Source organism: Lissotriton vulgaris, chromosome 8, assembly GCF_964263255.1.
Source record: "Lissotriton vulgaris chromosome 8, aLisVul1.2, whole genome shotgun sequence".
Lineage (NCBI taxonomy): Eukaryota > Metazoa > Chordata > Amphibia > Caudata > Salamandridae > Lissotriton > Lissotriton vulgaris.
This window is the reverse complement of record NC_141696.1, coordinates 699,699,443-699,726,478: the sequence shown is the minus strand read 5'-3', so window position 1 is coordinate 699,726,478 and position 27,036 is coordinate 699,699,443.

The following is a 27,036-nucleotide window of genomic DNA, read 5'->3' as shown; positions in this document are numbered from 1 at the left end:
GGCGAGGCGCCAGGGTAACTTAACTGTTAGTGTTGAGGTGCTAACAGGAAGAAAATAAATGACCAATATGGCGCTAGTTGTACGCGCCACATTGTCTGCCTTGATGTATTTAAAATAACTAAAGCTAAAGACTGCAAACGCGCTAGCAAAGCTGCATACATAGCTAGATCGTAAATTTAGTCAATGTATTTTAAACCTGTTAAAGACGAAAAGTGCAAATACGGCAGCTAGCTTACATAGGTAAAACGCAACTTTAGCTAATGCAATTTTAATCATCGAAAATGTACAGCTGAAAAAGTGCGCGTTCACAGATTGATGTGCAACATTGTCTGCGTCCATATATTTATAACCAAAATTTGTAAAAATGCTTAATAACGCATGTACGCCAAAGCACAAGGCCTGGCACAGAAGCAGTTTTTGTGTAGCAATGGGCGTCAGGCTAACATAAGCATTCTGCATGAGTTGTTATCAAGAAGGGCAAATATTAGAAATGTGTCGACCATAGCAATTTAAGTGCTATGTTTTGAGGCGCTAAGAAAGAGAAACAAATCACCTATATGGCGCTAGCTGGACGCACAACATTGACTGCCTTGATGTATTTTAAAACAGCTAAAGCTGAAGGGTGAGGTAACTTTAAGGGCAAAATGCTATTAACAATGAGAACCGTAAGCTAGATCGCAACTTTAACTAATGCAATTTTAAGCATCGAAAATGTACATCTGAAAAATTGTGCATTTAATTTGAAATGTGGCTGAGCGTCAGGACTGGATTAGGTTATCATTGCGTCATATTGGTTATTCAAATAAGCAGTACAGCATTTTTGTAAATAGTTTTATAATGCACTGGTACGGCAAATGAACTGCGTGCACATTACGCACTTGTTTTTTAATATGCTGTGATAACGGCAAATTAACTGCGTGCACATTATGTACATGTGTTTTTTAAGACCACACGCATGCTGTGCTTGCAATTTAGCACAAAATGCTCCTAACAACATATAGAGCAGAAATGTTAAAGGCAACTTTATATACAAAATGCCATTACGGATGCAGAGGAGAAGGCCTTCCTTAGAAGCACTTCTTTTGTAGCAATGGGCGCCAACCTAACTCAATTATTGTGCGTGTGGTGTTACCAGAAAAAGAGCAATTGGACATGTGGCGAGGCACCAGGGTAACTTATGTGTTAGTGTTGAGGACAAAAGAAGACGTCTAAAGCATGTTGTTTATGTATTTATGAACAACGCAAGATTTCACAAACAAGAAAAAGTGAAGAACAAGCTCCTGGCATTGCTTTGGGGAGGGGGGGAAGAGAAATGAACGGCCGTGAAAGTGGCTCTCGGGCGCATTCCTTTGAAGTGTCGGGTCTGATGCAATTATGCGAGGCAGGCTGGTTAAGTAGCAAATGGCAAGGGAGGGAGGCTGAGGCTTTGATGTGGGGAGTCACAAGTGAAGTGATCAATTAGGGGAGGAGTTCTGGCAGGCTGATAGGCAGAAGGCTCAGGCAAGCTCGTGCATGAGGTGGCGTGCACTTCCCAAAATCCTCTGAGAGCCCTTGGCCTTAAGAAATGGTTTGACTGCATTAGGGCTTGTTTCCTATTCCTGCGGAATAGGAAAGGATGTGCCCTAAAAATTCTATGTCTTGGGAAGAAGAGTACGAAGTTTAGCTGGCACTTGGGCCAAACCAAGCTAGAAACTGTAAGTGAATATAAATACCTCGGAATATGGTTTACAAGGTCTCTGAAGTAGGATACCCATTTGGAAGCGCAGAAACTAAAAGCGCATTTAGCGGTATGCGGGCTGAAAAGATTCAACCATAGCTATGGCGATATGTCACATAAACCTCTCTTGACTGCCTTTAAAGCTATGGCTCCGCCACAATTCCAATATGGGGCTGAAGTTCTCTGCATTGATGGGAAAAGTACCTGGGATAAAGAGGAGGGAAAATGTTTAAAAGCCTTGCTGTCCCTCCCTGGGTCGGCAATGATCCAGGCAGTTAGAGTAGAATTGGGCTTAACCGCATGGAATGTCCAGGGTCAGATGAGTCTCCTTAAATTCTGGAACCGCTTGGGTCAGGGGGAAGTCACTAAGGTATCACAATGGTGTATGAAAGAAATTCAGACCAGTGAGTTAAAGTGGGCGAAGGCAACAAGAAGGAAGCTCCTGACCAATTGTGATTACCTGAATGTGAACTTCGACCCTATGACACTCCAAACTAATGCTATAAAGAATGTTCTTAAAGTGCAGGGTAAAGAAATTTCTAGGGCGACAGTCCAAATGTATCTGAGAGAGAAAGACTCTAACTTTCCATATATAGACTTGCTACCAAACTGTTGGATAAGAGCAGAAGTTCTTAAATTACTAATAGGTATTAAATCGTTATTTACAAATAGTGCAATAAAAACTGCCCTATTGCATCCTGATGGTAAATGTGTGTGTAAACTAGGAATGAAAAGTGATATTTTGCACATCTTGCTGGATTGTTATACGTTTTTAAATTTACGTAAACAGTTTCTTCGCTCGATATTTTTAAAACATGAGGTTGAGGATCGCACTAAAGCACGGGAGCTTCTAGTTGATATGGAAAATCTTGACATTGCGATAGCTATCGGGAAATTTATGCAGGGGGTATATAAGTTCCCGATCTGACTGGAGGCCCAAAATAGCCAATAGCCCTATAATCCAAATGAATTTTGGTTTTAAATTGTATAAAGGTTGTTTTTAGGATAATTTTTACTGTTAAGAATATTAATTTGTGTTATGTGATTTTAAATGATAAAGGATGAACTGTGGTTTATAGATCAAATGGTCTAAATAAACATATTTTTGACTTAATTTTGACATAATGAAACGCCATAATTCCTGTATAAATACACAGAGTATATATAGTATCATCATCAGTAAAAACTGATTGGAATATGGCCACTGGAACCCCAGTGGCAGCATATCGAGCAAAAGGGTGCAAATGTGGTAGTCCCGTTGGTACAGCAATCACGGAGCCATAATTAGTTGAAGTTCAATTGAAATGTCGGTTTGAATACCAGAATAAAACATAGTACATGCAGTCATTATCTTAATACTGTTCATACGTGAGCTTAGTGAATAGTGGATAAAATATCAGGTTGGATTCTACCGACATTCCCTAATCATCATACACATAAATAGTTGAATGTAGACAATACATAAATACCATATAAGCAAAGCAATGCAATGCAAAATAGATAAACCTGATATTTTATCCACTATTCACTAAGCTGCGACCATAAGGCTGGTGGAATATGGACATGTGAATTAAAAACTACTAGAGGAAAATATGCACTGAGCATTAAATATTAATTGAACTAACAACACTACATTTCCCACCATGCCGTGCACAGGTACTTAAGGCCGGGAACTGCAATCACTAATGATCACCACTTGAAAAAGACAAGACTGTTGAAACGCGTCGTGGTGTGTCCTGCTGGTCTAGTGCTAATGAAATAAATGCAATTTACAAGCCTCCGGGCGTGCAGCGCCCTTTGTTGAACATTGACATTTTGGGAACTGTGGTTTTCCCCTAACTCGGCACTGGCAGCTAGTGTGCGCCGCTTTTTGAAACACCTTTGCTGAAAACCAAAATACAAGCGGCCGCGCCCGATGTTGGAAATAATGTGGAGTTGGCGAGGAGATACAATGCTCCTGCGTGGGTACTAAACCCTAGAAGACTGAGGACTGAGGTCGAGACTTCTAATACGCCTGGCGTGATTTTTTTTCAAGGTTTTTTAAATGCTTATTCCTAACTATAACGTGTGTGAAACCTATGGTTTTTTCAGTGAATTTCAAAGGTTTTGTAAATGATAATTATTAAAAGTATTAATTATTATATTTCTTTCTATTTTTACTAATTTCTTATATTTTTAATATAAATATTTATATTTATTTTCTTTTTTAAATTATTTTCATATTCGTAATGTAAAATAATAATAAAACTAAATTGAAAAATATTTTTTTATTTTTTTCCAATATATTAAAATTGAATTCTATATAATTCCTTTATTCTTGTTTTTTGATAATCGTACCGTACGCATACGCTAATGGAATTACACCAAATTTGGCAAAGAGGTAGAGTTTGGTTTGCAGATTGTGCTTTTTGTTAAATGGAGTAAATCCGTTCAGTAGTTCATGAGAAAACCCCAATACACTATGCATGTAGTCTTCTATGCACCGGCAAACTTGTCTTTTATACCTTCAATTCCCCAATCTGTATCCTTACACTTCCAGTAAATACTATCACACTTCTGTTTCAGTATTGTAGTAACCATACAGCACTATGTGCTTATCTATACACTATTCTAAAAGAATCTATTCACTACATTAAAACACTAATCAGCGGATGTACAATAAGTGGTACATTCCCAGAGATATAACAGTTATTGTGTACTGTAATATCACCTCCTTCTGGCGCAGGGCTTTATAATGTGATGCACCATCCACACACCATGGCACATCTTTTGCACTACCAGTGCATCACAAAAGTGATGTAACGGCTGTGTTAAAAGAGGCACAAGGGGATTGTAAATTCACCCCTAACACATACAAATTTACCCAGGCAGTTTCACCAGCAGTGCAAATTGAAGCATAGACTTGTAACATATTTATATGGATATGTTACATTCAAAGGCTTCGGAGGTACTACAGTATACTACAGGTAAACACCTTATAGATTTATGCTGTAGCACTTTCTTATAGTTCTGCACTTTCACATTCACCATACACTAGTAATGTATTAATTCATTCATTTATGAACTATACATTCATTCTGAGAAACTTTTATACACTAACATAGAAATATAGTTCTTTCTTTGACCAGTGAAGGTAGTTCTAAAAAGAACAGTTTTTTGTGTTTTTAGTTTTCTATTTTTTTGTGTTTTGTCAACAAGTTTTTTTAAAACCAAAAAAATGGAACTGGAACCCAAAAAGTGCCCAACAGGAACAAAAGAATGAAAAAGAAAAAACCAAACGTCGAGGACAGCGATTCTCCTGCATCCTGCGTTTTATCAGGTCAATAGACTGCTCCTTATAACACAAAATGTTATCACAATAAATGCATACAATTTTAGCGTCAGTAAAATCAGGATCAATTTGTTGGTGTGGACAGCTTGCTGAAAATTCTACTCCAGTAGTTGATGTGCTTGGTGCAGTACCAGGTGGGTTGTCCTGCAACCTCCGTGTTGCAGCTCGAGCAAAGTTGTTGGGGTGTAAGTTCTTCACGTGCCGCACCATATTTGATGTGCCAAAGGAGTATTTTTTAGATGGATCACCCCTTGAAAGAGTTGTTTGGCAACTTTTACAGGTTACCTTTGGAGAATTAACCTTTTTTTGCCCTTCTGGAAAAGTAAAACATTTCCAAATTCGAGCTTCTTTCCTCTTTTTGGAGGATCTTCAGGAATGAAATGTCCCTCTGAAGAATGGCTGGAAGATGAGTCCATTGCTGTTATTATGGTGATCTTCCTTCTATTTGACAAGATTCTCAGAAGAGATGCTCTTTCTTAGAAAGTCAAAGTCGAATGATTAAAATGCGATGGAACTTTCAACAGTTGCAATAGGAAGTGCTAGGAACCAATCAAATCTCTTCTTTTAAAGTCACATTGTTTTGCGTACGCTTATGGTGTGCTTACGGTGCTCTTACGGTATGATTACGCATGACGTTCTACTGTGATTTGTGTGGTTGTTTTTAAAAGTAAAATACGATTGTTAAAAGTTTTAAAAAACTATTTTCATAATTATCCCAGATAATGTCTTCCCTTAGTATGTACATTAAATACATAAATATATGTTTTTAAAGAACTAGAAACATTGGCGCCTTTTGTGTACAGTACGCCATGCGTGACGTCACACAAAAGCTTTGATGCAACGCGGAACGTCAAAGCATATTCGTACCGTATGCGCGGGTAAGCGCTGAGTATGATTAGCAGTACAAAGTATGGTGCGATCTCCCTCTCAGTGACAAATCAGAGCAGAGGGCGCGCTAACGAGACTGATTAGAAGTGGTCACTCATTGGAGATCTGATTCTGGGCCTGCCTCTGCGCACATGATAACCTCGCCCCATCACTCTCTGTTGTTAATTGTGGCTGCACACACTCACACTTGCACATGCACGGTGCACGCCCGTCCACACTCCCCAGATGCCACCACCTAGGATGCTTGCTATTACTAAGCCTGGAAAGCAATACATTAACCAATGGGAGGTCCCCCAGGGACATCATTCTTGTAGAGCGCGAAAACGCTATCAATGATGGCCCTGGGCTTGCTTTGGTCAGCCCCCGCGGTTCCCATATAATGTGGGCACTGAAGTGACCATGCTCTCTTTTGCCTGCCTGTGCTGGGATGACAGACACACTGTCGTGGTGGATTTTACTACAAAATATTTGGTCGAGCGGAGGAGGACTTGTCACACTCGACGTGGTGTCACTGCTGCTACCGCGCAGCCAGAACACCATAGGCGTGGAGGCAGTGGTGCCTGCGCGCAGCCCACCCCAGGCCCAGCCAAAGCCCCAGCCTTTGAAGACAAGACAAGAGACGACAGAAGCAAAGGTAGGAGAAGCCGTCACAACATCAGTCTCCATGTATATTGTACCTACATGATAGTATATTTTTTTACTGCGTCACGTGGCCCTCCCAGCTCTGATTTGGTTTACTTGTGCTTTATCCTATTTGCTCCCTCCTAATCCTCCTGTGACTTTTACTATTTATTGTTACCTCACGTGGCCTTCCCAGGCTTCTATTCTTTTTGATTGTACTTGGATGATTCTATTATTTATTTCCTTTTGCGTCACAGGACACTGCTAGGCCTCTCTTTAATAATTTATGCGTGCATGAATTTCTATGTCGTATTTTTGAAGTGTGTCATGTGCTTTCGTGTCTGTTCTTAGAAATTTTACGTGCTTGATAGTATTTTTTTTTCTGCATCACGTAGCCCTCCCAGCTCTGTTTTGCTTTATTTTCGTGGGGTACATGCTTTGTGGTACATCGTATTTGCTCCCTCCTAATTCTCCCATGACTTTTAATATTTATTACTGCCTCACGTGTCTTTCCCAGCCCTGTATTCTTATTGATTGTACTTGCATGATCCTATTAATACCTTCTGCGTCACGGGGCCCTCCAGTGCCTTTCTTTAATAAATTGTGCGTGCATGAATTTCTGGGTCGTATTTTTGAAGTGTGTCACGTGCTTTTGTGTCAGTTCTTAAACATTTTACGTGCTTGATGGTATTTTCTTCTGCGTCACGTCACCCTCCCAGCTCTGTTTTGCTTTTTTTTTTAGGGTACCTGCTTTGTGGTTCATCCTATTATCTCCCTCCTAATTCTCCCATGACTTTTAATATTTATTACTGTCTCACGTGGTCTTCCAAGGCCTCTATTCTTATTTACCGTACTCGCATGTTCCTATTATTTAATTCCTTCTGTGTCATGGGGCCCTCCTATGCCTTTCTTTAATAAATTGTGAGTGTTTGAATTTCTGGGTCGTATTTTTGAAGTGTGTCACGTGCTTTCGTGTCTGTTCTTAGAAATTTTAAGTGCTTGATGGTATTCTTTTTTCTGCATCACGTGGCCCTCCCAGCTCTGTTTTGCTTTATTTTTGTGGGGTACATGCTTTGTGGTTCATCATATTTGCTCCCTCCTAATTCTCCCATGACTTTTAATATTTATTACTGCCTCACGTGGCCTTCCCAGCCCTGTATTCAAATTGATCATACTTGCATGATCCTATTAATTCCTTCTGCGTCACGGGGCCCTCCTATGCCTTTCTTTAATAAATTCTGCATGCATGAATTTCTGGGTTGTATTTTTGAAGTGTGTCACGTGCTTTTGTGTCTGTTACGTGCTTAATGGTACTTTTTTCTGCGTCACATGGCCCTCCCAGCTCTGCTTTGCTTTATTTTTGTGCACCACGTGCTTTGTACTTCATCGTATTTGCTCCCTCCTAATTCTCCCATGACTTTTAATATTTATTACTGCCTCACGTGGCCTTTCCAGCCCTGTATTCGAATTGATCGTACTTGGATTATCGTAATATTTATTTCCTTCTGCGTCACAGGCCCTCCTAGGCCTTTTTTTAATAAATTGTGCGTGCATGAATTTCGGTGTCATATTATTGAAGTGTGTCATGTGCTTTCGTCTCTGTTCTTATACATTTTACATGCTTGATGGTATTTTTTTCTGCATCACGGGGCCCTCCCAGCTGTGCTTTGCTTTATTTTGGTGCGCCACATGCTTTGTACTTCATCGGATTTGCTCCCTCCTAATTGTCCCATGACTTTTAATATTTATTACTGCCTCACGTGGGCTACCCAGCCCTCTATTCTTATCGATTGTACTTACATGATCCTATTCCTTCTGCATCACGGGCCCTCCTATGCCTTTCTTATAAATTATACATGCTTGATAATATTTTTTGTGCGTCACGTGGCCCTCCCAGCTCTGTTTTGCTTTTTTTTCTCCCATGAATTTTAATATGTATTACTGCCTTACATGGCCTTTCCATAAATATATATGTTGCATTTTTGTGCTACGCCACGTGCTTTGTGTTTCAGCATATGAACTCTCTCCTAATCATCATATTTGCTCCCTTGTAAGCCTCCGCTGACTTTGAACATTTCTTGCTTCCTCACGTGATTTATAGTTGTTTTTTAGGTGCTCTAGTTGGCCTACGAAAGTTTTGCCTCCTCAGACTAGCATAGTTTTAATTCATAATAATTGTTGGATTTATAACCTTGACACTACGGTGTTGTATTGCCCCTTTATTTGGCTTAGGTTCCCTAACCATTTTTCCCTCTATAGTACATCTTTTTATGACATGCCTTCGCCAAAATACATGTTTTGGACACTTCACCACTTCATGATCAATCTTTAAGTGCAATTGCTTCCTTTTGAAAGAGTAATGGTGATTGTTGGTCCATGATTAAGATGTTAGTCTTGATAGTTATGTATACTATGTATACCAAGGCTGCTCATGTAAAAGCTACTACTAGGCCTACAGCAGTAATTGTGCCACCCACACAAGAAACTTTAAATATAAAAATGAAGCCTATCACTGCAGGACCTGAGAGCCCTTTGTTAGACTGTCATGTTTTCAAACTGCATCCATTTGACAGGCCTTACCTCTGTATTTGTATAGACTGTACTCTATATCCCTCGCTTAAACTTTCTGCACACAACATATTTTTAAACTACATTAATATAAGAAAGGTATTTCTGATTAACTTTTTGTGTTTGAGAAACGTTTGTGGTAGGTTGTTAAACTAATTTCTTATTTAAGAAATGTTACTTTTTCAAAATTAATTTGCAGGAAGCATAACCAGTGATAATTCACCAGGACCTGTTCCATCTTCAGGACCTGTTCTATCTTCAGTACCTGTTCCATCTTCAGGACCTGTTCCATCTTCAGGACCTGTTCCATCTTCAGGACCTGTACCAGGTACACCACGTTCAGATACATGTAAATTGTGTATACTATGGCTAATAGCGTATGATGTACATGTTGGTTCCTCTTTAGAAGCTCATGTGCTTTCATATATTTTTACAAGTAATCGATGCCTTCCTCTGAAAAATATTTCTCTCAACACCAAATGTATGTATATTTTCATTCTTATTACAGCTACTTATCTTTAAGTAATAATTTCCCATCAATGTGTGTACTGAAATTATCTACTCTGAAACCTATGATCGCTTTAACATTCAGGTTTGACTTTATCTCAACATATACATTTGTTATTATGTTTTCAGTTTGCAGAATGCTACCCAACTCAGCAGCCAGTTGCCCAGATTTTTACTAATGTAATATTTCTGGGGAATTATGGACTGAAAATTGCAATGAACCTAATGGAGTCATCACGTTTGACTTTAACATTTCAATGATAAATAAGGTCTCACACTCTAGTGTTGTCCTGAACATTCGATTCTTCTTTATTTTGTTTTTTCATACAAGATCTTTCATAGATAAAGACATATCATTACTTTTTAACATAGTATAGTAAGATATTGTCATTATAGTTGTGAATTTTCAATATGGTTTGTAGTGACGGCCATTTGAATATGTTTGCAAGAGATGTAACTGTCTATAATCCTGGATCTGAAAACACCAAGGGCCAGATGTAGGTCGCCAATTACCGGTCGGTAACGGCCGATTTCGGCCATTACCGACCGGTAAATGGTTTTTGAGATGTAAATCTACAGATTCGGTAAAATACAGACTCTGTAGATTTACAGAATCGGTAATTCCAGATGTAGGTGGCACAGTTTGCAGTGCCACAGGCCCTTAGGAATTCATAATTTACCACCCAATCCTATTGGGTGGTAAAATACCGAATTCCAGTGTACATGCACATCTGTGCATGTACACCTATGCCATGTGACACACAGACATGCCCTTAGGGCATGTCTGTGTGCCACATGGCACACAAGCCTGCAATTGGGGTGCTAAAGGGTGTCAAAGTGACACCCCATTCCCCCTGCCAGGATTCGGTATTTACCGGATCTGTAAATAACGATTCGGTATTTCCGAATTGATTCCTATGGCCTTCAAGGCCCATAGGAATCAATGGGAAATACCAATTCGGTATTTACCGATTCGGTAAATACCGAATCTTACAGAATCGGTAATTGGAAAATAAAAATTACCTACATCTGCCTACTTCCAATTTACCTACTCTTAAATACTGAATCGGTATGATTTGGTATTTAAGAGTAGGTAAATCGGAATTACCTACATCGGGCCCCTAGACTCATGCATAATATATTGCAAACAAAGTTTTTAATTGTTAGCATTGCTGTAATGATGTCCTAATGTACATATTTTTTTACATTTAGAGTCTGTTGAAAAGTATTGTGGTGTCTGCAACCAAGATACTTCAACAATATACGTGCAAAAGTTAATGGTAAGTACCCTCAATGAGTGTAAATGCAGAATATCAAAAATAAGTGATATAAGTCCTTGGAGTCTTTAGAACGCATTAAGTCTCCAGTTCACATTTGTCTGGTACAGGGTATATATTAGTATGACTCAGATAACTGAGTCATTTGCAAGGGTCTTTTTAGAGTTACCTCCATTATGTTGGAAAGCTGGCTATGCACCCTTCCATGTTTTGGCGTCATTACAACGTTTCCACTAAGTGTTGAGAGATCACTATGTTTACCTTGTAAATACATATAAAGTTTTCATTTCAAAAAGCTATTGACCTTTAAACAATGCAATTTTAATAACAAGTTACTTTTCACTATCTTCCTAACAGGCTTAATGTTTCGAATGCAGCAGATGACTCCACCTTGAATTTAAAAAACTAAATGTAAATCCTACTTACCTTTTACTGGTTAGATATGTACAAAATGTATGTTTTTAAGTAACATATGATCGCATGCAAGATGTCTAATTACATATTTGCACACTCCTGCAATCTAGTGTTGTGTCCAGATTATCATAAAAAACTAATGTTGAGACACACTTCTTTCAGCTGTCATGATTTGCACAATCCTTTCAGAGTTGAACCACACTTCCTCTAACATTCCTACTTAATTTTCTTTTTGAAATTGAGAAATTATTTTGTTTAGGTGTTGAAATATGAATTTAAATCTTCCTCCTCTTTGAAGGTCAACAAGCAATACCACTCCTCTACACATTATTGTTCAATGATAGTCCAAAAAGTAGTGGTAATTCCACTATCACTAAGGTAGACATCTGACAATGGAATCTATGATCTAGTTACACCACTATTCCATGGTCATATTATGCACTTTTTATGCTGGACAGTATTGCTTCTAAACACCCTTTCACTCCTTTCTTCCATACTTTCAAAAAAGGTTTACATGCATAGCCTTTCAGGTCTCTATATCTCTAATGTAAAACAAGCATACTTATTTTTCTTTTCTTTTGTCACTGACATATATAAACTCATCAGTCACTCCTATGGTAAGCCTTTACGATCCTGAATGCTGAGTGCTGGGTTTTGTGTGAGAGGATGCCCATGCATAACCAAGCTAAGTTTTCTTTAGCTGCATGGAAACATGTAGTATAACCTGTCAAACACTTTGAAATGCTACCCTCCCACTAGTCCTAGAGGCGGATGTAGAATTCAACCGTTCTTCATAAAATAGGATTGGATGTCACTAAGTCCAAAGTATTTATGTATTATGGAAGCCCTAATGTGCCCCTTAAAGATTCCAACAGAGTCCAGACACATACTAACCGAAATACACCAACCATTAGTAACCTGTAAAATTTGCCAAACAACTCTTTCAAGGTGTGATCAATCCCGAAAATACTCCTCTGGCACAGCAAATATAGTGCAACACGTAAACAACTTGCACCCCAACAACTTTGCTTGAGCTGCAACACAGATTTCAGGACAACCCACTTGCTGCTGCACCAAGCAAATCAACTGCTGCAACAGCATCTTCAGCAAACAGTCCATACTCACATATTGATCTTGGATTTGGTAAACTTAAATTTCTATGCATTTATTGTGATGAACTTTTGTGTTATGCAAAACATTCTATCAACCTCATCAAAAACAAGAAACAGGAGGGCATTTATCAAGCTTTTTTGTTGTAGCTACTACCCCGTCGAAGGCAGTGGAAAATTTGCACACTTGCTGCCTTTCTTGCCTAGGGTTATCAATTATTCTTGAAGTAATTCAAATTCAAAATGCAGGCCCTTTATTCAGCCTTCTTGGTAACTACTTCCTGTGAATGGCAGTGGGTTCCACACTTGCATCCTTTCTTGTGATGCACAGTCTGTGTAATGAGCTGGGTATCCAAAGATCTTCTTCCCTGATAAGGCAGTGGTTAATTTGCGCGTCTGCACCCTTTCTAACTTTTTACCTTTTAATCTTCCATTAAATGAACACATCATACACACACTTACTTGCTGCCTTTTTTGTCAGGGGTTATCAATTACTCTTCAATTTCATATTCTGTTTCAAAGTCAAGGCTCTTTATCGAGCCTTTTTCAGGTAGATAGTACCCCGGTAGAAGTCAGTGGGAAATTTGCGCATTTGCTGCCTTCCTTCGCAGAGGTTATGAACTATTGTTCAATTTCATATTCCTATTAAAAGTGCATGCCCTTTATCGAGTCTTTTTGATGTAGCTACTTACACGGCCGAAGGCAGTGAGAAATTTACACACTTGCTACCTTTCTTGGCTGGGGTTATCAATTATTGTTCAATTTGATATTCTGATTCAAAGTCATGACCCTTTATCCAGCCTTTTTGTTGTAGCTACTACCCCAGCCGAAGGTTAATACTCCAAAAGTAATCTTTAAAATTTGCCAAACAACTCTTTCAAAGGGTGATCCATCCAAAAAATACTTCTTTAGCACAGCAAATATAGTGCGACACGTGAAGAACTTGCACCTCAGCAACTTTGCCTGAGCTGCAACACAAAGATTGAAGGGCAACCCACTTCCTGCTGCACCAAGCACATCAACTGCTGCAACAGCATATTCAGCAAGCAGTCCATACTCATATATAAATCTTGATTTTGGTAAACTTAAATTTCTATGCATTTATTGCGATTAACTTTTCTGTTACGTGAAACAGTCTATCAACCTCATCAAAAACAAGAAACAGGAGCATCGCTGTCCTCAACATTAGTCATTAGACATTTATCAAGCTTTTTTGTTATGAGAACTATCCCGTCTGAAGGCAGTGGGAAATTTGCACACTTGCTACCTTTCTTGGCGGGAGTTGTCAATTATTGTTCAATTTGATAACCTTATTCAAAGTTAAGGCCCTTTATCAAGCCTTTTTCATGTAGATACTACCCCGGTAGAAGGCAGTGGGAAATTTGCACACTTGCTGCCTTTCTTGGCTGGGGTTATCAATTATTCTTCAAGTAATTTAAATTCAAAATGCAGGCCCTTTATTAAGCCTTCTTGGTAACTACTACGCATGAAAAGCAATGGGTAATTTGCACACTTGCGTCCTTTCTTCCATCCTTTCTATCACACAGTGTGTGTATTTTGTGCACTTGCATTGCTTGCTTAGATGTGCTACCCATTTCTCAGGTTCCCACTGCGGAATCCGACGCACAGTCTGTGTAATGGACTGGAAATCCAAACATCCACTTCCCTCACAAGGCAGTGGTTACTTTGCGCATCTGTAGCCTTTCTTATTTTTCACCTTTTTTATCTTCCACTCAATCAACACATCATCTACACATACACACACCTACTTGCTGCCTTTCTTGGCTGGGGTTATCAATTATTCATGAATTTCATATTCTGATTCAAAGTCATGGCCCTTTATCGAGCCTTTTTGTTTTAACTACTTCCCCGGCTAAAGGCAGTGGTTAATTTGTACACTAGCAGCCTTACTTATTTTTTACATTATTCATCTTCCACTCAATCAACACATCATCTACACATACACACAACTACTTGCTGCCTTTCTTGGCTATGGTTATCAACTATTCTTCTATTTCATATTCGTATTCAAAGTGCAGGCCCTTTATCAAGCCTTTTTGTTGTAACGACTACCCCGGCCGAAGGCAGTATGAAATTTGCACACTTGCTGCCTTTCTTGGCTGAGGTTATCAATTCTTCTTGAAATTCATACTCTGATTAAAAGTCAAGGCCCTTTATCGAGACTTTGTGTTGTAGCTACTACCCAGGCCGAAGGCAGTGGGAAATTTGCACACTTGCTGCCTTTCTTGGCTGGGGTTATCAATTATCCTTCTTGTAATACAAATTCAAAGTGCAGGCCCTTTATTGAGCCTTCTTGGTTACTATTACTCGTGAATGGCAGTGGGTAATTTGCGCACTTCCTGGCGTTCATGTATAAAAAAAGCTTAACAAAAGTCTACCAATATTAAGAAAGAGCCAGTATAGTCTATGGTTATTAAATCTTGTGTTTGTTATTCTAATTCAAAGTACAGGCCCTTTATTGTGCCGTCTTGGTAACTACTACCCGTGAATGGCAGTGGGTAATTTGCACACATGCAGCCTTTCTTATTTTTTACATTATTCATCTACCATTCAATCAACACATCATCTACACATACACACACCTATTTGCTGCCTTTCCTGGCTATGGTTATCAACTATTTCATATCTGTATTCAAAGTGCAGGCCCTTTATCAAGCCCTTTAACTACCCCGGCCGAAGGCAGTAAGGAATCTGCACACTTGCTGCCTTTCTTTGCAAGGGTTATCAACTCTTGTTCAATTTCATATTCTGATTCAAAGTCATTGCCCTTTATCGAACCTTTTTGTTGTAGCTACTACCCCGGCCGAAGGCAGTGGGAAATTTGCACACCTGTTGCCTTTCTTGGCTAGGGTTATCAATTATTCTTCAAGTAATTCAAATTCAAAATGCCGACCCTTTATTCAGCCCTCTTGGTAACTACTTCCTGTGAATGGCAGAGGGTAATTTCCACACTTGCATCCTTTCTTGTGACGCACAGTCTGTGTAATGTGCTGGGTATCCAAAGATCTACTTCCTTGATAAGGCAGTGGTTACTTTGTGCGTCTGCAGCCTTTCTTACTTTTTACCTTATTCATCTTCTATTCAATGATCACATCATCCACACATACACACACTTACTTGCTGCCTTTTTTGGCTGGGGTTATCAATTATTCTTCAATTTCATATTCTGATTCAAAGTCAAGGTCCTTTATCGAACCTTGTTTTTGTAGCTACTACGCGACCGAAGGCAGTGGGAAATTTGCACACTTGCTGCCTTTCTTATTTTTTACATTATTCATCTTCCACTCAATGCCTTTCTTGGCTGGGGTTATCAAGTATTCTTCAAGTAATTCAAATTCAAAGTGCAGGCACTTTATTGAGCCTTCTTGGTAACTACTACTCATGAATAGCAGTGGGTAATTTGCACACTTGCGTCCTTTCTTGCGTCCTTTTTACCGCGCAGTGTGTGTACTTTGTGCACTTGCATTGCTTGCTTAGATGTGGTACCTATTTCTCAGGCTCCCACTGCGGAATCCGACGCACAGTCTGTGTAATGGACTGGAAATCCAAACATCCACTTCCTGACAAGGCAGGGGGTAATTTGCCCATCTGCAGCCTTTCTTATTTTTCACCTTTTTTATCTTCCACTCAATCAACACATCATCTACACATACACACACCTACTTGCTGCTTTTTTTGCTGGGGTTATCAATTATTGTAATATTTCATATTGTAATTCAAAGTGCAGGCCCTTTATACACACCTACCCGACCATGCTCTCCCTCCCAGCACACTTACAGCCTTTCTTACTTTTTACATTATTCATCTTCCACTCAATCAACACATCATCTACACGTACACACACCTACTTCCTGCCTTTCTTGGCGATGGTTTTGAACTATTCTATTTCACATTCATATGCAAAGTGCAGGTCCTTTATCGAGCCCTTTTGTTGCAACAACTACCCCAGCTAAAGGCAGTACAAAATTATTCTTGAATTTCATATTCTGATTCAAAGTCAAAGCCCTTTATCGAGCCTATTAGTTGTACCTACTACCCGGCCGAAGGCAGTGGGAAATTTGCACACCTGCTGCCTATCTTGGCTAGGGTTATCAATTGTTCTTCTTGTAATACAAATTCAAAGTACAGGCCCTTTATTGAGCCTTCTTGGTAACTATTACTCGTGAATGGCAGTGGGTAATTTGCACACTTTCTGACGTTCATGTATAATAAAAAGCTTAATAAAAGTCTACCAATAATAAAAAAAGAGCCAGTATGGTCTATGGTTATCAAATCTTCTGTTTGTTATTCTATTTCAAAGTACAGGCTTTTTATTGAGCCTTCCTTGTAACTACTACCCATGAATGCAGTGGGTAATTTGCACACTTGCAGCCTTTCTTATTTTTTACATTATTCATCTTCCACTCAATCAGCACATCATCTACCCGTACACACACCTACTTGCTGCCTTTCTTGGCTATGATAATCAACTATTCTTCTATTTTATATCTGTATTCAAAGTGCAGGCCCTTTATCGAGCCTTTTTGTTGTAGCTACTACCCTGTCCGAAGGCAGTGGGAAATGTGCACACTTGCTGCCTTTCTTGGCTAGGGTTATCAATTTCTCTTCAAGTAATTAAAATTCATTAATGCAAGCCCTTTATTCAGCCTTCTTGGTAACTACTTCCTGTGGATAGCAGTGGGTAATTTCAACATTTACATCCTTTCTTGTGATGCACAGTCTGTGTAATGAGCTAAGTATCCAAAGATCTACTGCCCTGATAAGGCAGTGGTTACTTTGAGCATGAGCAGACTTTCTAACTTTTTACCTTATTCATCTTCCATTCGATGAACACATCATCTACACATACACACAGCTACTTGCTGCCTTTATTAGCTATGGTTATCAACTATTCTATTTCATATTCGTATTCAAATTGCAGGCCCTTTATCAAGCCTTTTTGTTGTAACAAGTACCCCAGCCGAAGGCAGTAATAAATGTACACACTTGCTGCCTTTCTTGGCTGCGGTTATAAATTATTCTTGAATTAAATATTCTGATTTCAAGTCAAAACCATTTTTTGAGCCATTTTGTTGTACCTACTAGCCCAAGCCGAAGGCAGATGAAATTTGCACACTTGCTGCCTTTCTTAGCTGGGGTTATCAATTATTCTAAAATTAATTCAAATTCAAAATGCAGACCCTTTATTCAGCCTTCTTGGTAACTACTACCCGTGAATGGCAGTGAGTAATTTGCACACTTGCGTCCTTTCTTGCATCCTTTCTACCGCAAAGTGTGTGTACTTTGTGCACTTGCATTGTTTGCTTAGATGTGATACCCATTTCTCAGGCTCCCACTGCGGAATCCGACGCACAGTGTGTGTAATGGACTGGAAAACCAAACACCCACTTCCTTTACAAAGCAGTGGGTAGTCTGCATCCACTAGCAGAAACACACCTACCTGCTGCCTTTCTTGACTGTCTTTGCCAACTATTATTCTAATTCAAAGTAAAGGCCCTGGAAAGGGCCCGGTGTTGTTATATTTCAGCACTACGGCCCAGAGTGGGAACTTATTGCACTTGCTATGCTTCCTTAGATGTGGTAGTCATTTCTCAGCCTCCCACTACGGAATATGACACCCTGTCTGTATAATAAAAAGAATATCCAAAGATCCACTTCCCTGACAAGGTAGAGGGTAGTTTGCGTATCTGCAGCCTTTCTTATTTGCAACTTATTCATCTTCTACTCGATCAAGGCATCATCCACACGTACACACACTTACTTGCTGCCTTTTTTGGCTGGGGTTATCAATTATTCTTCAATTTCATATTGCTGATTCAAAGACAAGACCCATTATCGAGCCTTTTTCATGTAGGTACTACACGGCCAGAAGGCAGTGGGAAATTTGCGCACTTGCTGCCTTTCTTCGCTGAGGTTATCCACTATTGGTCAATTTCATATTCTGATTCAAAGTGCAGGCCCTTTATTGAGCCTTTTGTTGTATCAACTACCCCGGCTGAACGCAGTGGGAAATTTGCACACTTGCTGCCTTTCCTGGCTGGGGTTATCAATTATTCTTGAATTTCATATTCTATTTCAAACTCATGGCCCTTTATCAAGCCTTTTTGTTGTAACTACTTCCCCAACTAAACACACTGGGTAATTTGCACACTTTTGCGGCTTTTCTTATTTTTTACATTATTCATCTTCCACTCAATCAACACATCATCCACACCTACACACACCTACTTGATGCATTTCTTGCCTATGGTTATCAACTATTCTTCTATTTTATATTCATATTCAAAGTGCACGCCCTTTATCGAGCCTTTTTGTTGCAACAACTACCCCAGCCGAAGGCAGTAAAAAACTTACAACACACTTGCTGCCTTTCTTGGCTGGGGTTATCAATTATTCTTGAATTTCATATTCTGATTCAAAGTCAAGGCCCTTTATCAAGCCTTTTTAATGAAGCTACTACCTCGGCCGAAAGCAGTGGGAAATTTGCACACTTGCTGCCTTTCTTGACTGGGGTTATCAATTATTCTAAAAGTAGCTACAAACTCAGGAACAATATTTTTATTTGCAAACAAACTGCAAAGTAATCGTATCTGTAAAACTTCTTTGCCATGTTCAGTAATTTTTCAAATTCTTTTTTTTTTTCCCCTTGATGCTTGTTTTTGCTTGCGCTGGAGAGCGAGGAACATGGCGGCGGCAGGCTAACGGCTGTCGCGGAGCTCCCCATGTGGAGGCACCGAGTGCGAGCAGTTTTTGATGTTTCCCCCGCTGAAATATTGTTGCGGTGAGAGCGGATGGTGTAGGGTATAGAGATGGCACAATGTGTTAAAAAAAAGCTTCTTTTGGCTTTTCTCCCCACTTCTTGGACACTGTGAATGCGACGTGAGTAGCAGCGGCGGCAGGCAGGCACTAGGACCCGGGAATGGTGGAGTCGAGCCGGCACGTTGAGGACGGGGCGGAGCTGACTTGCACCTGGAAAGATGCCACTGCACCGGAGACGATAGCAGACGCGCTGGTGATTGTTTCCCCGGTTTCCCTGTATCAAGGAAGAAGAGGAGTGGAGATAAGTTTGGGGACAGGGGCTTGGGTCTCGGGGTGTGCTGATTGGAAATGGGAAGTTTGGCAGCATGCAAAAGGAGCGCTTTTGCACCACTTTAGAGGTCCTGTGTGTTGGGGGCATTTCTCTGCCATAAAACAATTAGCCTCTGCTAAAGGAAGTGTTCGCATGTAGGCAGTCTTGTCGACAGGAGTACCAGTATTGCTAAGCCAGTGCTCGGTAAGTCCAACAGGACCAGACGGTGACGGTGGCTCTATTGATACAGCCCCAGTAAATACAAACCTTGTGACTGTGCTCTCAGGGACCAGAGAGAGGGAACTAATTGAGATTGAGATTAAGCAGCCTAAAAGTAGGGGGATGTGGTAAGAAATAGGTATCAACTGAGGTCTAAACAAGAGCTGAGGCAGCAGGGGGTCTGGCACCCAGTGGAACTGGGCGAAAAAGTTAGACCAACACCACTTACACCACATAAGAGCAAAAGGAAGTGGGGTGCTAAGAAAGGGGATAGTAATAGAGCCCCCAGCAGGTTCTGACACAAAAAAGTACACCCTCTCTTAAAAGTTATTTCAAAGTTATGGAGAAAATGAACTCCGTGAAGGAGGGGGTAGGGGCAGAATTACAGCTAACTCAGGCCTCTTCTTCATCTGTCCTGGTCTTGGAGAATAGGTACTCCCCTATTGCGGAAACACAAGTGGATGATATACTAGAAGACCTAGCTAATCCGGTTCATCCGGATACAGACATACTAATAAGTGGTTGTAAAAGTGCGACGGAGAGAGCTTCAATCCATCAAGCCCCTACAGTAGTACTCCAACCCCCCTCAAGGGGGTCGGAACTTAAAACTATGACCATTCCAACCACAGAGGGTGTAAAGCCATCCCACCCCTTATTCGGAGAGCCCACAGTTTTGGAAACAACTTCTGCACGTGACAAGTCAGACACTGCAATTACCTTAGCTTCTCAATCCCATACCAGACCTGAAATGGATACACTTCCTACCCCTGCTCCTGCCCCCGAACTTGATAAAATTGGGCTTTTATTTCAATCATTACGTGGGGACTTACTTGAGAAGTTTAAAATCTCCGAAGCAAATCAAAAGAGACTGCATGATAGGTTTGACCTTTTAGAGGCTAAACTGGAAGGGATAGAGTCGCGGACAACCACACTGGAAAATAAGGTCTCAACCCTCTCAGTCACAACTGCAGAGAGCTCAGCCGATCTTTGTACCTTAAAAAAGCAAAATCGGGCTTTAATGATGGATATGGAACGTCTTGAGACTCATTCACGAGGGAACAATCTGCGCATATTGAAGATACCTGAAGGGGAGGAAGTGGAGGATTATAAAGCCTTTGTCTGTAGACTCCTTAGGGAGGGTGTGCTGAAAGACCGTTTAGACATAGACTTAGAGGCAGAAATACAGAGGGTCCATAGAGATCCTTTTAGGCTTCACCCAGACCGTAAGGCACCCAGGAAAATTCTGGTATACTTCCAGGCTTACAGTGTTAAAGAATTGATTCTCAGCAGGTCCCTGGCGAGCGCCTCACTTCACTATCGGGCTAATCCGTACCAAATCAGGTCGGATATAGGAGGACGAACAGCCCAAAGACAATGGGAGCTGGGATCAAGAATGCCTGAACTTAGATCATTAGGGGCACAAGTGCAGATGAAGTTCCCGGCTACGCTAAAAATTATGTGAAACAACAAAATGCACACATGTAATCAGCCAGAAGAGGTAGATACGCTGCTGATGAGCATGAGGGAGTAGTTTTCGGTTTAAGTGTGTGCAGTTTCTGTTTGTCTTCAATAGCTCATTGTTTACTACTTATATGGAAAAGAACACTGCAAACAAGGGAGAATGAAGAGTCCTCTTTGTTTAGGGTGAGGAGGTACAGCACTGAGATAAAAATATATATATAGTAAACGTAGTTTTCTTGATGTGGAGAGAAGTGGGGAAAATGTATTTCTATGGGGGAAAAAAAAACCCACATATAATAGTACAAAATATCACAAAAAAAAAATACACCACACATAGTGTTAAATGGGGGAAGGATAGACAAGGTGCTGAAAGGCGGGGAGCTCCATAAGGGCTAGACAACGCCTGAGATGAAGGGAGGTTTCCTCAGGGGAGGTTAGTGGGTGGGCTGGGGAGGGGAGAGGGAAAAGACATGAAAAGTCCTCATTGGTCGTAGAAACGCAATATACATTGACTCAGATGATACAGTCATCCAGGGAGGTCGGAGACTGGGTAACATTTGGCTATGGCTACAAATCAGCTCTCTAGTAGTAAAATCTGCTCCTGGAACCTTAACGGTAAAGGAAGTTTAAAGAAACAGCAAAGGGTGTGTGAATTTTTAAAGAACTTAGAGGCCAGTATATATTTGCTGCAGGAGACTCATCTTGAGGCAGAAGTGTGTACGAAGGTTTTCGGGAAACAACATTGGGTACAGGATGTCCTATGCTCTAGACAGAAGGGAATCTCCAGGGGGTGGCAATAATTATTAGGGCAAACAAGGGAATTAAGGTACAGAGTTGGGACACGGACCAGTCAGGGAGATGGTTGGTGGCGGTCCTTTTGATTGTTAACTCACCCTATACACTTGCAGTATACTACGGCCCGAATGAAGACAATGAAACCTTTTTAAGAAAACTTGAGAAGATATTAATTATGGGTACAGCACCTGTTATTCTTGGGGGCGATTTCAATCTTGTTTTGGATAGTCAACTGGATCGTACCTCTAGAGCAAAATATATTCCGCCTAAGAGATCTCTCTCAGCCCTCAAGCGAATAATAAGAGACTTTAATTTGCTGGATGCTTGGAGAGCCAAGAATGGTGACTTAAGAGAGTACTCTTTCTATAGTAAAAAGTATAGGCAATTTTCAAGAATAGATTTGTTTTTGGTGGACCATATACTTAAGCCTGTTTTGACTTCAATCTCCTACACCCTAGTGGGCCTCTCAGACCATTCGGTTGTGGAACTAACTATTAACTTTAAGACTCTTGTATACGAACGCAGATGGACTCTCGACAGAACTATCTTACTAGAAGGAAGCATTGAAGCCAAAATTAAGAGCAGTATAGTGGAGTTCTTTCTATTTAATGTGGGCTCGACCACAGAACAAACAGTTTGGGAGTCATTCAAGGCTTTTATGAGAGGTTTTTTGGGGTATCAGATGAAACAAAAAAGAAAAAATCTAAAAGAAAGAGAAGGTATAGATCTGAACTCTATTAAGAGGAAAGAACAGGAACTACAGCTGGCAGCTCTGGGGGAAAGAGATAAGATCCCGGTACTCGAAAAGGAGCTTTTGGAGTTACAATTAAATTTCAAAGCCAAAGCGGATAAACTGTTGTATGACCGGTGGGAAGCCAGTAAACTTAAGAACTTTGAGTACAGAGAGAAATGTGGTGCACTCCTGTCGTGGAAAGCCAGATCTGATAGGACCAGGAACAACATCAATACCTTGTCCCAACGGAGTTCGGGAAAATTGCTGACTGATGACGAAGAGATCAGGGCCGAAGCTAGGGGTTTCATGGAGGCGTTGTATCAGGAGAGCATAAGTAGCGGAACAGAGGATCTGGAGAAGTGGTGGAGCCGGAGGACTCTGCCTCAATTGAGTGAGGCAGATAAAAATACTTTATCGGTGAGATCACGGAAGGGGAGATTAGGGTGCAGTTAAAGAAGATGAGCAGGAACAAGGCCCCAGGCCCTGACGGTTTACCAACAGAAGTTTATAAGGACAACTTAGAAGAGATTCTCCCCCACCTGTTATCTCTTTTTAACAACATATATCAGCAAGGAGGAGGTAGCCCACCCTCATGGTCAGAGGCTACTATTACCCTAATAGCCAAACCCAATAAGGATCCTATGAAAATAGAGTCTTATAGACCTATCTCCCTTCTGAATTCCGACCTTAAAATATTTTCTGGAATTTTGGCTGGGAGATTAGCGAAAGTCATCAAAACTATTATTCACCCAGACCAGAGGGGTTTTGTGCCAGGTAGGCCGTTGAACGAGCTGACATTCCAGGCCATTGGAGCAATAGATTTTGCAGAAGAAAAGAGACTGCCGTTGGCCATTGTGGCAATTGATGCCGCAAAGGCCTTTGATCAGGTTAATTGCTCGTTCCTTTGGGACACTGTGATTTGGTTCGGCTTTCCACTTCCCTTTATTCAGGGTGTTAAAAAACTGTATGGGAGCCCACGGGCGAAAGTTCTGATTAATGGCTGCCTGACTGATTGGTTCACGATTTCAAGGGGGACGAGACAGGGTTGTCCCCTGTCTCCCCTCCTTTTCGATCTTTATATCGAACCCTTTGTCTCTTTGCTGAGATTGGATCTAACAATCATTCCTTTTAAAATGGGAGGTCTGGAGCTTAAGACCGCATTATATGCGGATGACTTATTGCTTTATACCATCAATCCACTAGAGGCTATTCCAAAGTTATTTCAATTAGCAGAAGAATATGGCGCAGTCTCAGGATATAGTATTAACAAGAGTAAAACAGATATAATGAGTTGGAACAGTCCTGTCCCTATACCAGGGGCCAAAAGCAAAATTAGGTACTTGGGTATTTATCTAACGCAAAAGCTAATTGATGTCCCGAAAACAAGTTGGCAAATCGTGGTTAAGGAGATAAGTAAACTTTTACTCAGATGGGCTGGTCTACCTCTTAGTATATATGGCAGAGTCAATTTAATAAAAATGGTAGTATTGCCTAAAGTTACTTTTCTATTTAACAGTATCCCATTGACTTTCCACAACAAAGATATTTCTAGCCTCCAGGGCAAGATAGGCTCCTTTATCTGGGCTACTAAGTCACCAAGAATTGCTTGGAGGAAGTTGAGAAGGGGCTTAAAAATAGGCGGCCTGGCCCTTCCGGATTTACTTTTATACTGTTATGCATTTCAGTTAAAGAATTTTAGACTCCTGGCTAATAAGTTGGACTCATCCTCGCACGGTCGTTTGTTTCAGGCGATGCTATCCGACCTACCCCAGGGCCTTGAATTTTTTTTGTTTAAATTTGGTGCCCAGAAGTTCTACAAGAAAGTTTGTTTAAAAATCTTACTTACAGCACTCAAGCTGTGGCAAGCAGTCTGTAAAATATGGAGAATTTCCTATTACAATCCCCTAGCCCCAATCTGGGATTTCCCGGGAACACCTGAATGCTTATTAGATTGTTTATCGTCCCCTCTCAGGGATGCAGGCCTTGTAAGATGGGGAGACCTGAATAACAATCTAGGGCTCCTTGATTGGACATCCTTATTCAATATAACTGGAGGGTCCCTTACAAGGTTCACATTTAATCAATTATCATCTTGGTGGGGAAGCCAACATTGGGAGCTGGAAGAAGAGGGAATGGGGTTTCTGGAATTAGTCAGCAGACAGGAAGGTTGGAAGGGGGAGGTTTCTTCCTGGTATACTTTACTAACTGGGGCAAAAGATCGACAGGAGAGAGAAGTCTCTAAACTTTGGGGTGACCTTTTGGCAGATAGTCCGGTAAGGAAGCTAGAGGTTTGGACAGATTCAGTCAGTCAGTCAGTCAATCACTTTTATTCGATTTTTGAAAATCATAAAAAGACACAGGATACAATTCATGGATTACACACAAAATATAAAAAAGAGAACAATAACAGAGAATATGTACATAATATATATACTTGGTAGATCGTATATCATATCATCAAAGAGACTATGTTTAAAGTGACATATGCATGATCAATCAATATAGACAATCTAAAAGTTTAAAAAGACTATTAAACATTTTGTAATATCATATCATCAGAGAGACTGTTTCTAAGGTAACATATGCATAAGCAATCAATATAAACAATCTGAAAATTTAAAAAGACTATTAAAATATTTTATAGCATCAATATGTCTGTTATCTATTATGGATGAACTTAAGATATTTTGTTTATCATTAATCCATTGTTGCCTTTGCTGCGCTTTTTATTAATACGTACTCCTGCTACTAAAAAGTTAGCGACATGAAAAGTGACTTGTGCATTGTGCAAAAGTTGCAGAAATAAAAGCGCAGGCCTGACTTGTAAAAAGCGAGCCTCTCTAAGGATGGGAACAAGATATTTTCTTCTGATTTTATCGTAATGATCACAAAACATAACAAAGTGTATTGTGTCCTGAGGTGAAAAATGATCACAATCACAGGGTTTGTTATTATCAGGAGTATCCCATCTATAGTATGTGCCCAACTAAAAATGTATTAAATTCAAATGAAATCTAATTAAAAGAAAGCGGTGGAAAGGTTTGTTGACGAGTACCAGATATGGTTCTAGACCTGGGACAGTTTTAAGTGCAAAATTCCTTCTCACTGTCATTTTATTTAACTCGATTTCCTCTCGCTCTGCTATGAAAAAGTTTTTCAGTGAATCCTTAATTGTTTTTGCATCCTCCATCCGGATGCCCTCGGGGGAGTTTAAAAGATCAATACGGCCCACCTGGGTTAACATAGTTTTTACATACATCATCCAAGGGATCTTTAAAGCTCCATCCAGACTTAAGCAATCTTCAAGAATTTTATGATTAAGTGAGATCTCTTCATTTAACCAAGTTTTTAACCAGGAAATAACAGGGGCAACTTTCATAGCGTCTGAGACATACCCTACCCCCAATTCTGAGTGAATAGTAAAAGTGGGGGTGGACTGGGGAACAGTGAGTAATGATCTAAGAAACCTGTTTTCTGACCTTTGAATGTGGACAGACCTTGTGTATCCCCAGCTCGAGGCCCCATATGTGGCAATCACCATAGTCTTAGCGTTATATACTTTAAGAATTGCATTAATTGGTCTTGATCCCAATTTCGTTGCGAAGTTCAAGATGGCTCCAGCAGATCTGCTCACTGCATTAGATTTGGCCTTGTGTTGGGCACCCCAGGTGCCTCTATCATCGAATAGGACGCCCAAATAGGTGAAAGAAGGGACCCTACATACCTCCTTCCCTGTACAAACAAGGGTTATGGGTTTCCTCTTTCTACCATTGAGTCCCATGATAATGACATGAGATTTTTGGGTATTTATTTTTAAGTCTAGGGAAGTCATGAAGTCCCCGAAGGAGGCCAGTAATTTGTTAAGGGCAACACCTGTTCTCCCCAGAAGGACCGCGTCGTCCGCGTACAGGAGGACCGGAATATTAGTTTCTCCTGCATGCGGCACGTCGGCCCCCATGGCAGAAAGCACCGGCTCAAGTGTATTTATGTACAGTGTAAAGAGGAGAGGGGCAAGGATACATCCTTGCCTCACTCCTCTCTCAGAGCTAAAGGGTTTGGTGCATCTGCCATCCCTAGTAACTCTGACCGATGCCCTCAGTCCCTGGTGCAAATCAGCCAGAAAGCCTACCAATGATTTTTCTATGCCTATTTCCAAAAGGACCCCCCACAGTCTTGACCTGTTAACCAGATCAAAGGCTGAGGAGAGATCCATGAATGCCATATATAAGGCCCCTTTTTTAACTACAGTATATTTGCTAATAAATAAGTAAATTAAGGCATTGATCCAGTGTACTTCTTTTGGCCC